Genomic DNA, 16909 nt, shown 5'->3' with positions numbered 1-16909 from the left:
AATCAACCCGACCCGATTTTAATTTAGATGGGTTGGGTTAAGATTGAGAGATTTAGTGGCGGGTTGGGTTTGGGTTGACCATCCTTGACCCTAGGCTTGCGTTGGGTCGGGTTAGGGTTGAGGGAATGCTATCTTGGGTTAGGTTAGGGTTGGCCTCAACCCGATCCAACCCAATCCGAGTTGCACCCCTATCTTTTTGTGTATCTTTTTGTGTATTTGGCAATTTTAATGAAGTAAAGTAGCTTACAATTAGGGTTTGGCTAAGCTTATGGAATCTCTCATGAGGGACCAAGCAGGTCCATTGACCTGTGGCTTGGTAACCTAAGGCATCACCCACCTCCACCCTGGCTACGCCGATTAACATGCTTAGGTTGTTTTGAGTGACATAAATGTAATGAGACGACCTGGTCGTTGGTCTCTTGCAATGGTACCCTTCATTTTATCATTCCTCTAAATAAATTTCCATGAAAATACTGGCCAGCATCAACCAAACATTATAATTTAGCAAGGAATTTGCTAGTGTCCATTGCAAAAGTCATTTTGCAGATGGACTGTTGCATGTGAGAGCAGCCACACAGAAATGAGAGATGTTATACGGTGTAAGCCCTTACGGTCCCTTATTTTTCAAAAAGTAGTGTACGGAGCACACTATAAGAGGATCCAAACCGTCCATGTGATGGGCCACAACATAAATAGGTTGCGCCAAAAAAATCATCTCCAGAAATTACTGAAATTTCGAGATGATTGGGTGAATGGGTGCATAAGAGACGAGCAAGACGAAGATCTTGACCCCAATCTCTGCCTTAACAGTAAGATCATTTAACTTTTTATTGGTTCTAAAGCCTATTTGGATTCATTAGCTGACCCCAAAAGGCTTAGTTGAGTTGTAAAACCTATTTGGATTCTTCTCTCTATTCAGTTTCGGTGTAGGAGAAATTCGATTTTAGGGTTCAACGAAAGCGGATTGTCTTTTACTGAAAGGAGGATTTTTGACTAAAATCTTCCTTTTTTGAATCTAATGTATACCCTTGTTTTTTTTTTTTTTTTTCTCGCAGTTCTATCTATTTCTGAGTGGAGAGTGGTAGGTGCGTACTGCTTGTGTGGTTATCCCGGATTGGGCAGCTTTCAATGGGAAACCACTATTCGAATCAAAGAATTCTAAGGGTTTGCTTCCTTATGCTTAAACCTGATATGTGCATGTGATAGAACAATGTTCTCTCTTTTTTTAAAGTAGAAAAAAAAAAAAAAGATGATGATAGAAAAAGAGAAGAATTGAGAAAATAGTGAGTTAATTCGAGGAAACTCAGGACTCCAATATGCTGAAAGCACTCTGTGTGATTATTTCCCTTACTTTCAATAGCCACACGTCATCTACCCTACATACAAATGGTGAAGAGTGCACTAAGGGAAGAAATCAACAAAATAAGAAACATAAATAAGGAAACCTATTACAATATAGAAACATATTCGTAACGTAAATAATCTAAATAAGGAAACTGGTTATAACATTCCCAGCCCTTAATTTTAACCTTGTCCTCAGAGTTGATTAGTAATAAACTTAGAAAATTTCTGGTGCACCGGAAAGACTCGTGTTCCTTCTGCACTAGCTTTCCCATACAATAATTGCTAATCGTAGGCACACTTCTTCCACCTTTGCCCTCACTCTTTCCCCATCCAATGAAAATTACGTAAGAAGTTGGAAAAATTCCAAGTAATATTTCCCAAAGTACGCAACCATTGGGCTCCCAAAGCTAGATCAAAATCATCTAGTGGCAATAGAAATAAATCCATAACTAGCTCTTGATTTTGTACGGAAGTTTTCATATTAGAGCATTTTTTCCGTACTGGTTAAGGTTTGTCCATCAGCCACCTTGACCTCAAATTTATCATGGTGTTCCATTGGGCAAGAGAGTCTTTTGGAAACCCGAACGTCGAGAAAATTATTTGTACTGCCTGAGTCAATTCAGATGACCACTGTTTGACTTTTGATGTATTCATTCACCCGCATAGTCTGGGGACTAGAATATCCTGCTGAAGTGTGTATAGAAATAGCAACTGTATCATCATCACCTTCTTGATTGGGATTCTCATGATCTGATTCACCCTTATCCTCATCCTGACTGTCGGGATCGTCCGTTGGCTCGATCATCAACAACCGTTTCTGTTTGCAGCGACGATCCTTATGTCACCATTAAAAAATGATGACCTTTTTGTCATTTCTTATCACAGTGCCAACACAGCCACTTCATTGTTCGGTCCTTGAGTTTGCCCTCCGTCAATCACTTCACATGCATGTTACGACCTGTGGATGCGATGGGACCTTCTCTAGGCGGATCAGGGGTCAATTAGGAGAGCCTTCATACAAACGTTGACTATCTTCATCGAGTCTTTCCTTGTGCAATCCCACATAAGAGATAGCCGTCGTCATCATGCAAGGATGAGACATCTTGACTTCCCATCTAATGTCTGGAAAGAGTCTTGCTACAAACATCCTAACCAAATTGAGGCTCCAACCAGTCTGAAGCTCGATTGGAGAGCCGTTTGAAGCGGCCTTGAGCCCTTGATACTTCAAGAGTCGTTTGTCTTATTTTTGCTGTCTCGTCATGCATATCTTCATATCTAGATGGGCAAAAACGAACCAATATATCCACGAATTCCTTTCATGTTGGAACTCCATGGCAGGTTACTTCAAACCAATCATACCATTAGTTAGCATCGCCCTAGAGATTGATGGAAGCAATTGCGACCCTGGGATGCTCTGTCATTTGATGAAATCAGAAATATCGTTATGCTCGAGACACCCATCTAATCGGATCATTACCATCCCATCATGGAAACACTATTTTCATGCGAGGAAATTTTTTATCTTGATCATGCACATATCAAAATCGAAGACTGAATGGGTATAATCTCATATTTTCTGTAAATGATTTGGGGGATTACCAATCTTGCAATTTCGGATGTGCACTCTAGTCGTGATTTGGATCCAGTTTGGGTTAACACCCCAAATTTCACTCAATTGCGATTCGAATGAACATACCTACACACCCTATGTATGGACACAAGCATGTTTTTCCTTGAAATTTCTGAGTTTTGAGATTTTAACTTACTCTTGTCAACATGAAATTACCTATTAACTTACTTGCTTGCTTGTTTTTTCATGCAGATATCCTCTTTGGCTCGACTGACTTCTGAACTCGAAAGTTGCTTGTTTAAAACTTCAAAATCTCACGTACTATTTTCTATAGATGGGATTGGTACTCTTGACCATGAATTGCAGAGAGTTGAAGATGTGCTTCAGAAGGGATCAGATATGTCAAACCATGGGATAGTTTTGGAGGATGATCCTGAATATCAGCTAATAATTGACTGAAATGCTTTGTTGGTTGATATTCATAATGAAATTATTATTATTCACAACTTTATCCGTGACAATTATCGGTTGAAGTTTCCTGAGCTTGAATCCCTCGTACATCACCCAATTGATTATGCTCATGTTGTCAAGAAAATTGGAAATGAACTGGATTTAACGCATGTTGACCTGGAAGGACTTTTACCACCAGCTATTGTCATGGTAGTTTCTGTTACAGCATCAACCACTAACGGTAAGCCACTTCCAGAAGAGAACCTTCGAAAGACCATTGATGCCTGTGATCGAGCTCTCACTCTTGATCTAGCCAAAAAGTAGGTCCTTGACTTTGTAGAAAATAGAATGGGATATATCGCACCAAATCTTTCTGCTACTGTTGGAACTGCTGTTGCAGCAAAACTAATGGGGACAGCTGGCGGCCTTTCAGCCCTAGCTAAGATGCCGCCTTGCAATGTTCAGCTTCTTGGTGTGAAGAAGATGCTAGGGTTTTATACTGAAATTTCTCAATTTTGAGTAGGCTACATTGAGTAAACAGAGATATTTCAAAGCACACCTCCTTTAAAGATGCGTGCATGCTGACTATTGGCTTCAAAATCAACTCTTGCAGCACGAGTAGATTCTATATGAGGAGATCCGACTGGGAAGACCAAAAGGAATTTGCAAGAAGAGATCTATAAAAAGATTGAAAAGTGGCAAGAACCACCTCCTGCAAAGCAACCAAAACCGCTTCCTGTTCCAGATTCGGAGCCTAAAAAGAAGAGGGGCGGGCGTAGGCTGTGCAAGCAGAAGGAAAGGTAACACAAATTCCAATTTTATTAGGTTACGCAAGTGCATTTTTTTTATAAGAAGTGCCGTTATTTCCTTATTGGGATTCTTTCATATGCTAATTTAACTTTGTACTTTTTTTTTGGATAGGTAAGCTGGGATTAGGCAAGACCCCTACCAGAATTGTATTAACCAAAAAATATGGAGTTACAGTCTTGTATATGAGATCCCAGAGGAATCTAAAGCTACAAAGTTTAAAAGGTCTGGGGGCATAGTTGGGAGAGGGATTAACTCTCCTTTACAAGGGCAGTCGTGCTTAGACAAATAGTCTGCTGCCGCATTTCCTTCTCTCCAAATATGTGTGATCTTCCAATCATTTAGCATAGCTACAAGATCTTTGATTTTTTCCAAAGTGGGGATGCTTCGCCACGGGCATTTTTTATCACCTTTGATGATGTTGACTGCTAGCAGGGAGTCTGATTCTATCCAAAGCTTTCAAGCATTAATGTGTATGGCGGTTTGAACGCCTTGGAGAATTGCTTGAAGCTCGAGGTCTTGGATGGTGCTAGGACTGACATGAATGAAGTAGCAAGCGAGGACTGTCCCTTTAAAGTTTCGAATCAATCCTCCGATGGCAGCATTGTTTCCATTCAAGGATGCATCAGAGTTGAGTTTTAGGGAGCCATTTTCTGGGGCTGTCCATTTACATGTCTGTGTACCTGTGCTGGTGGTGAACAATGGGAGCCCAAGATGCTGGGCTGTCATGAAGTTTTGAGGGGTTGGATCATCCTGAAGCTCGAGGAATAAGACTCTATCCTTGATATTTGAGAGGATGGTGCGAAGGCTATATTGCTTGTGTTTCTGTGTAAGGCCGTGGATTCTTCCATTTCTTTCTAGCCAAAGGTGGTATATGGCTGCTCCGAATGCCATGCGAAAATCAATGGCAGTTTGTCCCCTCGCTTTGAATTTGGTCCTAATCCACTCTTCCTCATCTCTTAGACATTTTTTGCTTTTCTCCTTTGATTGAACCTCCATAAAATTGATCTCCACACCCAGGAAGAGTAAGGACATGCAAAAAACAAATGGTTCACACTCTCTCTATCAGTGACAAAGAGGGCATTGCGTGTCTCTAGAAAAACTTTGTACTTTTCAGGTATGCAATAACAAATATGAGAAAGTTAGTGAACCAAATGCAGTTTGGAGTACCAGAAGAGAGTTCGTTGGTTAAGTATAAATATCTATGGTTGAATTGGAATTTAAACTCCTCACAGATACGGTCTGGCATGCATGCACAATACTGTTGTCGATTTTTCTTCGTCTTTTTTGTTATTATGTATTTATTCTAAATACTCCAGATTTCTACTAATAACAATGTCAATGTATTTGGTTGTTTTTTATTCTTTTTTGAATTGGTGATGTCAATGTATTTGGTACTGCTCTCAATAATTGTTATCTTAGTTATCAATTATGTTTTTGGTTGCCGTTTTGTTTTTCTCCTGGATTGGAATATTTTGTTTTTAGGTCGTTTCAGAAAAGGCTCTCCAGCAGGTGGTTTTTTTTTCCAAATAGGAAAATTTTAAATAATATGAAATATTTAGAAAAAAAATTAACCATTACATCGACCAAATGGGTATGAGATGTTTCAAGTCTACATACAGTAGTGAAATTTGTGTCTATATTCTTTGGTACTTTTGGAAGAAATGAGAATCCCAAATGTGTGAAAATGAGGGATTTTTTTATATGTTTTAACGATCTCATTCATTTGGGAAGGGTAAAGACATCTATTGCCACTAAAAAGGGTAAAACACAGCCATAAAAAGGGTAAAAGTAGAAAAGAAAAAAATTGCTGCAAAAACAAAGTTATGAAAAATTCAGCATTTCATGCAATTCAGGGCGGAATAGACCAAAATGATTGGAACACAACAGAACATAGCAGAATTTTCGGAATTCCATCCAGTGTCTTTCGTTTGACGTTCTGCTCTGTTTTTTATTTTGAAATGGAACGTTCTTGGAACTCCTCTTGTTCAACTTATCATCATCTATTTATTCCACAACGCATTTACACCTGTGCAGATGGGTATCTAGATAAGTACCTCTATGCCTCATGTTGCTTGTTTTTTTTTTCTTTTCCCACACACAATCAGTGCTTCCATTACACTGTATATTGTGATATTCCACTTAAACCACCTATATGAAAGATTGAAAGCTCACTGAATTTTCTTGCAAAGTTTGCTAGAAAAATTTTATTCATTCAATTTCAATAAAAGGAAATTGACATATTGTGAGGAGTGCAATAAAGAGAGGCACCATATACACACGGCTATTCATGGTATTATGGCCTTTGATTCATTGTCACAAATTGAAGTTAATGGTTTCTTAGACGTCTAAATCTGGAATCAGCAACTTAACATGGCTTTGTGCTCCCTGACGACTTTTTAAGAGTGATCCTGTGTTTGCCAAGACATCTGGCCTAGTGGACTCTATCACAGTTACTGGGCTTTTTTTTTTTTTAAGATAACAAAATTTTATTAAAATGGTAGTAACTGTATTACAACAACGGGGACGAGGCATCCCACTAATGTGAACAGCAACTACACCACACATTAATCCTTGTACTCCGATAGCTTCGCTGCCTATTGGTGCCCTCCCCTAGACATATCCTAAAGAAGCCTCTTTTCCCGTCATTAGACGAGAAGTAAACCTTAGCAGCCATGGCTGTAATCAATTCTGCAACCTCTGAAGAGGAACACCTTCGGGGATTATCCAAGCAATACCGGACCCCTATATCTGGGAGTCAAGAGGGGTTACCAGATTATATACACTGGTGTTAAGAGTGTCCAAACCAGGAGTAAACATCCAGCACTACTCCCAGTTATCTGCTGCCATTTCCAAGCCATCAACAGTAACCAGGAATGAGCATAGTGAGGAATCTTCTGAATCTATCAATATATTGAAGCGCCTTTATAAACCCAAAAACCCGCATTGGTATTATATCATTCTCCACTGTTCCTTTCAAAAACCTCACAATAACTTAAGAATCCAATTCCTTTACCATTGGAAGCCTGAGATTGTAGCTATGGGACTGTATCTTTGTCCTTTTTGTTTCTGTGTTGTGTTCTTCAGGGTATTCCACTTGCACTGGTTTGTTAGCTCTTTCATGCAAATTGTGGGCCTAGCCTGGCCTTAGAGTCTTGTAGTAGTAGTAGTAGTAGTAAAAGGTGGTGGTTTCATTTTGGTCTCTTTTTAAAGTCCAAAGATTTTGTTGGTTGGTGTCACACCAGAAGATAAACAGTCTCAGTATCTTAAAGAGAAAAAGATGCCATTTGGCGATGTGTTGTGAGGAAGGTGTGATGTTGGCCCGTGCTCTCTTTGCGTTTTCTTTTGGCCATTTTTGGCTTTGGTGGAGGGTTGGTGTTTTCATTTCTTAGGGGAGAAATACCATTCCTTTCATCTCTTAATCCCGTTCGTGCTTGCTTGGGTTATTTGGATTGTAATGAATAGACCTTACTTTGAGGATAAAGATAGCTCATTTGGTCAATTGGTTGGTGAGATTAAAAGTCTCATGTTCTTGTGGGCCATTGTGAGGGTGGCATTTAAGGGTTACTCTATCCAAGACCTTCATTGGAAGGTGGGAGAGTATTATTTTGTATAGAGTTGGGAAGGTGAAGAAGAGAGCTTGGTGGTCCTCTTCACTCAACATCCTTACCTTTAATTTCGATGGTGCATCTGTTGGCAAACCGGATTCGACAAGTATTGGTTTTGTGTTTAGGAACCATATGGGGGATGCAGTACTTTGTTTTCTTGGTCTCATTGGTGGGAAGGAGTCTAATGAAGCGGATGCGTGTGGCCTATTGATTGGGTTAAATATCTTTATTAAAGATCTTGATGGAAATCTCCTTGTGGAGCTTGACTCTTCTAAGTCATTCCTTGGGTCAAGATCTCTTTGGAACATTGGGGATTAGCAGGAACCAATGATGAGATATTGGAGATCTGTAATTCTAACCAAGGTTCTACGTTTCAGTTTTGGTATGTGTCTAGGTCGTAATAGAAATGGAAACATGTCGGTTTTGGGTGGAAATTTCGGTAAAAGTTCTATAAAATCACGAAAATGTACAAAACATATGCAAATGATGAACATTTAATGTGAAACTTCAGGAATTACTAGAATAAGCACAAATACACACTAAAAAACCATCAAATAAACAAAAAATAACCACCCATAATGGTATAACAACATCGAACACCTATTAGCATGTGCTGCCGTGCATGTATTATACAATTCAGTACATAGTTTCTAAAGTTATTTCTTACCATTCAAAGAAAAATAAATAAAAAAAAAAAATTTATAATGTCTTTTCTTTTTCCTATATCCTTCATAATGCAATGAGGTTGCACAACTCTACGGCTATCTCTGCCTCTTTGTGATTAGTGTGTGCTCAAGCCCCGCAATCCTTGCCACTTTTATCTATGACTTTTTTTCGTGATTTTTATTTTATTTTTAGGTCGGCTTTTGAGTTTTAATTTGGATCAGTTTACCTCACTTCTGAATGTGATTTTAAATATTTAATTTTGTATTTTCAAAATGTAAGTGCTGTATATACAGTTATTTCCCCTATGAATTGGTGTACATCTTGTTGATTTCTTGATTTGATTCGTTTATCCTTGTTATTGTTTTCATCAATGACGTGGCTGTCATGTATCTTGTAGGGAATTGAACTCACAAATCCACAGGCGCATGCGAACCAGCTTGGTAGTGGAATTGAGAGTACCTATTTCTCAGAAATAGGGACATTCTCAAAGATCAAGAGGACTTAAGAGTACCCCAACTCAACTAAGCCTTTGTCCCAAACTAGTTGGGGTCGGCTTACTTTAGAAAATTTTCATGAAGAAGGATATACCCAGCTCAAATTGACTAAGTCTAATCCTGACACTAGTTGGGTTCGTCTAGATGGATCATTTTCTTCCATTCTCTCCTATCCAAGGTCATGTTCTCTGTTATGTTCCTAGCCATCAAGTCTTTCCTCACTGTTTCTACCCAAGTTGTTTTCGGTCTGCCCCTACGTCTTTTTACTCCATCAACTTGGCACGAATCACTTCTTCTCACTGGAGCATCCAAAGGCCTACATTGGATATGCCCAAACCATCTTCAGCGGCGCTCTCTCAGAAATAGGGACATTCTCAAAGATCAAGAGGACTTGACCATTCATCACCATACTTTTGCTACTTGACAGACTAGTCCAATTGGTTTTTGCAACTTCTCATCTTTCTGATGTTCCAAGAAATTGCTGCTCCAGTCATTGAATATGTAAGTGAATTATCAGACATGGATGTAACTGTCAAAAACATACATGCACTCAGATTTAGAACTTTTCTGACTTAATGCTTTGTTATATCCACTTTCCATTCGAATGGAATTTTCCACTGCAGGATTGGCTATGCAATGGGCATCTAGCAGACGTAGCCTGAAATCAATTGCTCTGTTGAAGAGGTATTTATTCTGCATATCACATCATCTTGATTGGGTGTGTTTTCGCATTTTATGCCAAGTTGCTATCCAACACCCAGTTTTTTCCCTATAAAATGCATGCCTTTTTCAATCACTCCATGGCATTTTTCACATGGGATGGAACCAATTGATAGGTGATTCTGTTACCTTACTTCTAATCCCGTCAAATGTTGGGACCAAAATACTTGAAACCTAGGATTGTGGCATTGGTTTTCCAGAGGTGTGTTCAAATCACGTGTATTCTAATTGTATTGTGGTTGCAATTTGTGTGTAAATTTACGCTCTAATCAGATCTCTAGTTTAAACACAACGTTTTTTTTTTCCGTAGTTTTGAAACTTAAGTTTAAACACTAGTTGCACCCACAATCCAATTAAATTGTACACCAAACTAGAATAAAGGAGCAGTCCATCTCTTGATATTAAGGACTCTTAGTCATGTAGAAAACAAAAGGTGTTGTATATGATCTAGACTCCCTTTTCCCAGTATTCCCACCCCCTTCTGTTTGTGTTTTCCTGCAAATGTTTCAGGAGAAGACACAAAAGTGATCTAAAATGGTCGTGGAATGAATTTTACGCCCATTTTTAAGTGGACAAATGGGTGTAAAATTTGTTTTACGCACATTTTATGTTGAAAGAAACAGAACTGAAGAGAAAAAAAAATGGGGTGTAAATATCATTCCCCTTTCCCCAAACTTACAATCACTTTCCTTGGCTTTTTTTTTAAGCAGTCCATTTTTTATAGAATCTGCAAAATATGACATGTGATGCTCCTATCTATTATAATATAGCTAGATGGGGGTTTCCCTGTTCACGCCCACGTGGACAGCCTCCCCATCCCGCTTACGATCTACGTGGCAACCTCTAAAATTTTGATTTCTTTACTATTTTCTCTCTCTAAAGCGCCTAAAATTTCGAGATTAGTTGGAGAAAATCTCTCTCTCTCTCTCTCTCTCTCTCTCTCTCTCTCTCTCTCTCTCTCTCTCACGTTATAAGTAGGTTTACATAATGTGCACCTAAAAAATTCGGGGTTCCAGGATATCGGTGAAAAATTCTGAAAATAGAATTGGCACAAATCTACGTGGCAAGTATTTTCTCACGTGTCATTGGTATTTTAAAACTGAATTAACCTTAGCTTAACAAAAATACCACCTATTCCGTTTCAGAAGTTTCTGTTTTGAATATTATTAATCCTTCAATTTTGCAATTAAAGCTTTAATTTAGCAGTTAATCGCTTGAAGAGAATAGGAAATCTAGGCTTTCCACGGCCCATATCTCTCGCCGTACTCAATGGGACTGATGGATCGATTTTGCAGTCGATTTGATTTCCCTTCCATTCTTTTTTGGTTTCATCAACGGGGTACTGATGGATTCTGTTTTTTCTGTTTATCCAGGTTACCGATCTTCCATTCTCTAGACCAGATTCATGGCCGGTAGGAGAGAGAGGAACTGAGGAAGGAGGGTATGTATTGGGTCTCTATGTTTATGATGAAAAAATTTGCAGACATGACGGTATCCCATTGAGAATTTGAGTTTCACATTAGAAACGATAAAGGGGCTTTTTGTTATTTCAATTTTTTGGGGAGTATGGAAAGGTCAGTTTTGATGGGTTTATTTTGGTGTAGTTTTGTAAACCTGACGTGTAGACTGCGTTTCAATTGAAGAACTGAGTTACAAATAAAACTGTGACATGAACTTTTTTACTTTATTTTTATGGATGTAGGAATATCAAAGGCTACAGTTATAGCAGGCAGGTATGGTCTCTCTCTCTCTCTCTCTCTCTCTCTCTCTCTCTCTCTCTCTCTCTCTCTCTCTCTCTCTCTTTGAGAGGATATGGTGGTTTGATTTGCTGTCTATCTCTTGGACCTCATCCGCCAAATGATTTCGTCAAGTTTGCATCTCAAGAAGACAGTTTTTACGTTTTGATGCTATTGTTTTCTGAGGTTTTATGTTTCTCTTTGCCATACATAATGCTGTGTTTTACAACTTAGGTTTTTGTTTCCTTATGTTTAGGTATAAAACTGCTCTTATGAGGATATGGTTGATATGGAGTTGTTCCTCCTATTTTTCCAATTCATTTAGGTCTTCTTCTTGTATGATTTTCATTGCCTACTGAAATGTGCTTTGGTTTTGTTTTTGTAGGGGCTGTGACTGAAGAAGAATAAAAGCAAGAAAAAAAAAGAAGCAGAGGAAGTTGGGCCGTAGTAAGTTTTTTCTTTATTACATTAACTTCTCATTTCTTATTAAGCTTCCATAGAGGTAGAGCAGCAAAGAGGATTTAAATTCCCTGGGAGTTTTTTACTCTATATGGTCAAGACTAAATACGGACTTTGGGACAATGCAAAAACCTGGGCAAGCGCAGAAGCCCAGCCAACAGAATCTGAAATGCACGAGACAACAAATGAGCCTACTATTCAATAAGGAAGAAAACATCCCAACAAAATAGTGAGATAATGGGCTTTGTACTTCTGATAGTGATTTTTTATGTAATTTTGTGTTTCACACTCATCCCATTTCACAACATCTATACTTTACATGGTTTAATTTCTTCTAGAACAAGTGTGAAGCATACATTCGTTCATGGTTTTTCTGTTAAACTCTCAAAGGATTTCATTTATTGCAATATTCTTTCATGTATCATTTGTTCAATTAACAACAGGATGTACTTCTGATACCACAAAAGTTATGTAATTTTCTGTGTTTCGGTGTTTCGGTGTTTCTACTTGGTTCTTTCATGTTTCTGTGTTTTTTCATGAAAGGCACAAAGAAGTTACAAGTGCTTACTTGGAGTCTATAACTAAAGGGATTTGGTTTTGTTGCTTTACCAGTGCTGATTACTATTTCTCTGTTGTATGCTGAAGCATTCCTTTTTTTTTTTTCCCTTACCAGCTATTGGACAATGCCTTCATTATATATTATTTATTTTCTCTCTTTTTCGTGGTCTTTGTTTATTGACTATTTACTCAAAATTTCATAAATACATGGTCTAATGTGTTACATATGTACTATTGACTATCTACTCAAAGGTTCACAAATACATGGTCTAATGGCTACATATGTACTATTGACTGTCTACTAAAAGTTTCACAAATACATGGTCTAATGGTTATGTATGTACTGTACTTCTCAATTGTTCATGAAAAATATAGAAGTTGGTCAACCTATGCTTGCGAAGAATATTTCAAAAGCTCATGGATAACGAATACCACTATTATGCTAATTTGCTCTTTACACCTTTTTATTCCTGTGGACGCCTCCTTCAAGACTGAATGATTGAGGACATTCCTCACGGTTTTATTTTCGCTACATTCATGCTGGCTTCAATGTTGGGAAGCTCTGATGCATCTGAGCTTATGGCCCATCCAACATTGAAAGTTGAAGGCTACATACATTTTTTTCCCCAATTGCTGCCTGCACTTTCCTGTTTGCAGTCATCGCCACCGTGTATGTCGTCATAATCTCTCTCCCTCTCTCTTAGATCAGATTCTCCCCCAAGGTAAATTTTTAGATATTTCTGTCTATCTTCAATTTTTATTGTATTTTTACCTTCAATTCTTGGTTTCTTCCCTTTTTTGTATTTATATTTCTTTGTTTTTCTTAATTTTTCAATTTACTCTGTATATTTCGTTGTTGCTTTTCTATGCTGGGCTTTGTCAGATTTGTGCAAGGATTTTCATGCTCATAATTCTGTATCCAAATACAGGTTAGACCTACTTATTCTTTTTTTGAAATGGTTGACCTACTTATTCTATGATCCCCAAACCATTTATCAGTTAGGCTTTTCCATGGATCAAAATCTACACCATGGGCCCACTTTTCCTACTATCCAAACCATTCATCTGTTAACTCTTTTATGGATCAAAACTCACCCCAATTGGACGATTCTGACCACTTTTTATCGAGTGAATGGGCAGTGATAAAATAAAGAACCAAGCTGTCTATATTAACAGCCACAAATTAAAGGTTTGGGATTGTTCATCGGGAGTGGATTTTGATGGATTAATTTTGGGGCAATGATAAATTCGCACCCCTGTAGGATAATTAGATTGTGACAATTAATTGTGAGCCCCAAGCTGTAGGATATCCTTCTTCCTGCTATAAAGAAACTAAAAGACTGTGGAGACATTTTATAGGTTATGAATTGTAGTTTTAATCTTTGTACATGCACTTAAGTGAGAGTGTTTTTTCGTTTTTATGGGCATATTTTGAGAGTTTTTTTTTTTGTCGTCTGGATAATCCTAACTAAATTCTAATATTTACATTGAATTTGCCATTCTATTGTTCTCTCTTTCCTTCTCTCTTTCCTGCGTTCAATTAATTTTTTAGGGTGCAACTTGGGTCTCAACCCGAACCCGACGGATTCAACCCGATTTTGGCTCGGATTGGTCTGGCATTCCCTCAGGTTGGGTGGGGTTAGGTTTGGAAAAAACAACCCAATTTAATTTTGGGTTAGGTTAGGGTTGAGGCCTTCGCAACCTGACCCTACCCGACCTCTAATTTTACCTTGATTTTCTTTGGTTTATAATATTTTTTTGTTTGGCCAAGGTGAACCTTAACCAACCCCACCCGATTTCAGGTTAGATGGGTTGGGTTAGGGTTGAGAGATTTAGAGGCAGGTTGGGTTAGGATTGACCATCTTCAACCAGAGGCTCAGGTTGGGTTGGGTTTGAAAGAATGCTATCTCCGGTAGGGTTACTCAACCTAATCCAACCCAAGAGTTGCACCCTTAATTAATTTTCTTTGTTGCCCCATGTACCACTAGACCCTGCACTGACCATCTTCCACATTCCACTGATACTTGCTCTTTCTATTTGGGGCAGCTGCCTTGACACCACGAAGGCACACACAATCATGCGCTTCTTTGTTTGTCAGGATGTCTCAGGTTTAAACCGTTCACCGTTTCATGAAATGTTTGTCATATAGGATGCTTCAACACCTTATCTATGACTAATGCTAATTTTTGGCTTATTTTCCCCTTCCATAGGCTATAACAAATGGTTATATTTTTTGTTTTGTAAGTCATGTTAATGTTATATCAAATGTATATAACAGAATTCAGATTCCTCTTATGACTTTATTAGCCCATATGCTACGCACGGGTTTCCCACTAGTCATATTATATGGCTAAAAGATATAACCATTGTAGGAACATTGCCTGTTGAATTTGGGCCATTTTAGTTTTGTTTTATACTCTAGCTGCAGGGCATTAATCCGAAGGCTAATGCCCTCTGATTATGCCATTTATCTAATTCAAGGTAGGTGTGCCTACAACAAGTGGATGATATCAAACCAAACTGATGACACAGGGCTGATTTTTTTTTTCTCCCCTATAAAGAAGAGTAAGCAAAAACAGAAAGCTGAGTTGTCCTCACTAAACAGGAAAAAAACAGATTTATCTAAGAGGCAAAGAGCAGAAAACAGATTTATCTATTTTTTTCCTTATCTTAATGAGTTATGTATGCTGTTTGCCAGGTTTTTCATCACACTCTTAACAATTACTATTTTAAAAGTTTTTAATCTCTAATGTTAAAAAAATAAATTGGGATTTGCTAGGGACAATCATAGCAGGCATTTCGTGTGCTGGCTGTTGCATGAGAGAGCAGCTACCTCAGAAGAATTAAATGAATAAGACAAGATCTGAGCTGAGGTGGCTGCTCTCTCATTCAACAGCTGGCACGCGAAATGCCTTCTGTGATGGTCCCTAGCAAATCCCATAAAGGGTCTACTTAGTTAGGTAGTCAATAATTAGCAGGTCATATTTTCTGTTTGTCAAACAGAAAATTCCTCCAAATTGTTGGTTCTATATGCATCCCAAATTTTTTCACCATCAATCATAAATTTATGAGAGGTTTTCTTCATAAACAAATAATTTCAGATTTAAGGGTTGCATAGTTAATGGCTTGTAATAACAATTTCAAGTCACAAAAGAACCATAATGCAGCACACATTCAACTCAGTGATGCTCTCTACCCAGAGGACAGTAGAGAGATCCAACTCAAGCAAAACTTCAATGATCTAAGTATTTAAAAACTCTTCACCTGGCTGAGCCGAGTCGACGCGGAATGGCAATGGCCGCGTTCAGGAGTCACAGAGCAAATCCATCGCTCTGAAAAAGAAGGGTTTCCTTCTAGTTCGTTTCTAAAACTTAGTTGCTTGTTTTTTGTCAGAGGTAAGAGGAGGAAGACAATGCCTTATATCTCAACAGTTCGATCATTAGATCATCTTACATTCACACCACGTGTTGTGTAGATATGGAATAGCAAAACCCTAAAAACTTTTGGTGGGATTTGAAATTTTTAAATGCTGTAAAGGGCATATAATATATTCAGTATTTTTTTTTACATGGGACATCACTCTGTAGTGTAAAAGTGTAATCATAAATATACAAGAAGGGGTTGTCCCAAGTAAAATGTTCTCTGACTTGCTTTATAGGCCTAATATGTGCAGGAAGAATACAACCGGCATACTTTGTCCCATCCTCTCTCTCTCTCACCTGCATCATTAGCCTCCATTAAATATTGGGAAGTGATATATTCATCCCCTTTTCTTTTCTAGGGCCAGCCCTCTCTAAGAGCATTCATAAATGGTGCTTGGTCTCATCCTCTCTCTCTCTTCTTTTAACCTCTGTTAAATATTATTGGGAAGTGATATATTGACCCCATTTTCTTTCCTGGGCCAGCCCCCTCTAGAGTATTCATGACTATCCTTTTACACTACAAGGGGGTGGACAAAAGAATTAAACGGGCCAAGTATATCATTTGCCACTGATAATAACTCATTTGGTCTTTTATTAATTAGCAAATGTCAAAAAGTTATTACATATTTACAGTTCCAAAAAACTCTCACAAGACAATTAAAAAAGAACACGAAAGCTTATCAAAACGGACCATTAATTTGATAGACTTATCTTTGGGTCTCCTAACAATTGGAAATAACCCCAATCATACAATCATAATACCCAATAATGTGTAATATTTTGCAGAAATATAGGATTTATATCACTAAAGATTTAGTTTAAGATGATAATTATAAATGTTGTTTCTTTAATACTTGTTTTTATTATAAGGAAAATGATTGTGAGTCATATAGCTTATATGAGCTTGAGGGCCCAAACACATGGGTCCCACATTTTTTGTGGTGATCCAAACCATTCATTTGCAAGGCCCCATCACAGATAGGGTGTGTACCAAAAATCAGCTCCATTGGATCATCCTAACCCGTCCAAAAGTAGAGGGCAAAAATGGGCAGATTTGTGGCAAACAGTGTCTATC

The 16909-nt window shown here is 38.1% G+C and overlaps 1 pseudogene across 1 annotated transcript; it reads left to right on the top strand.

The window, feature by feature from the left end:
- The first annotated feature begins 575 nt into the window (after positions 1-575).
- Positions 576-12197, top strand: LOC143879312 (U4/U6 small nuclear ribonucleoprotein Prp31 homolog; annotated as a pseudogene). The gene is made up of 7 exons (XR_013251195.1): positions 576-809; positions 1056-1164; positions 3167-4164; positions 4286-5288; positions 8843-9623; positions 11033-11100; positions 11781-12197. The product of XR_013251195.1 is annotated as a U4/U6 small nuclear ribonucleoprotein Prp31 homolog (transcript).
- Positions 12198-16909: the final 4712 nt, after the last annotated feature.

The sequence above is a fragment of the Tasmannia lanceolata genome, unplaced genomic scaffold, assembly GCF_043159265.1.
Source record: "Tasmannia lanceolata isolate RefF3 unplaced genomic scaffold, GAP_Taslan_0.1 ptg000006l, whole genome shotgun sequence".
In the NCBI taxonomy this organism is placed as follows: domain Eukaryota; kingdom Viridiplantae; phylum Streptophyta; class Magnoliopsida; order Canellales; family Winteraceae; genus Tasmannia; species Tasmannia lanceolata.
Note: the sequence above shows the minus strand (reverse complement) of the source record. Positions and strands in the feature narration are given on the sequence as shown.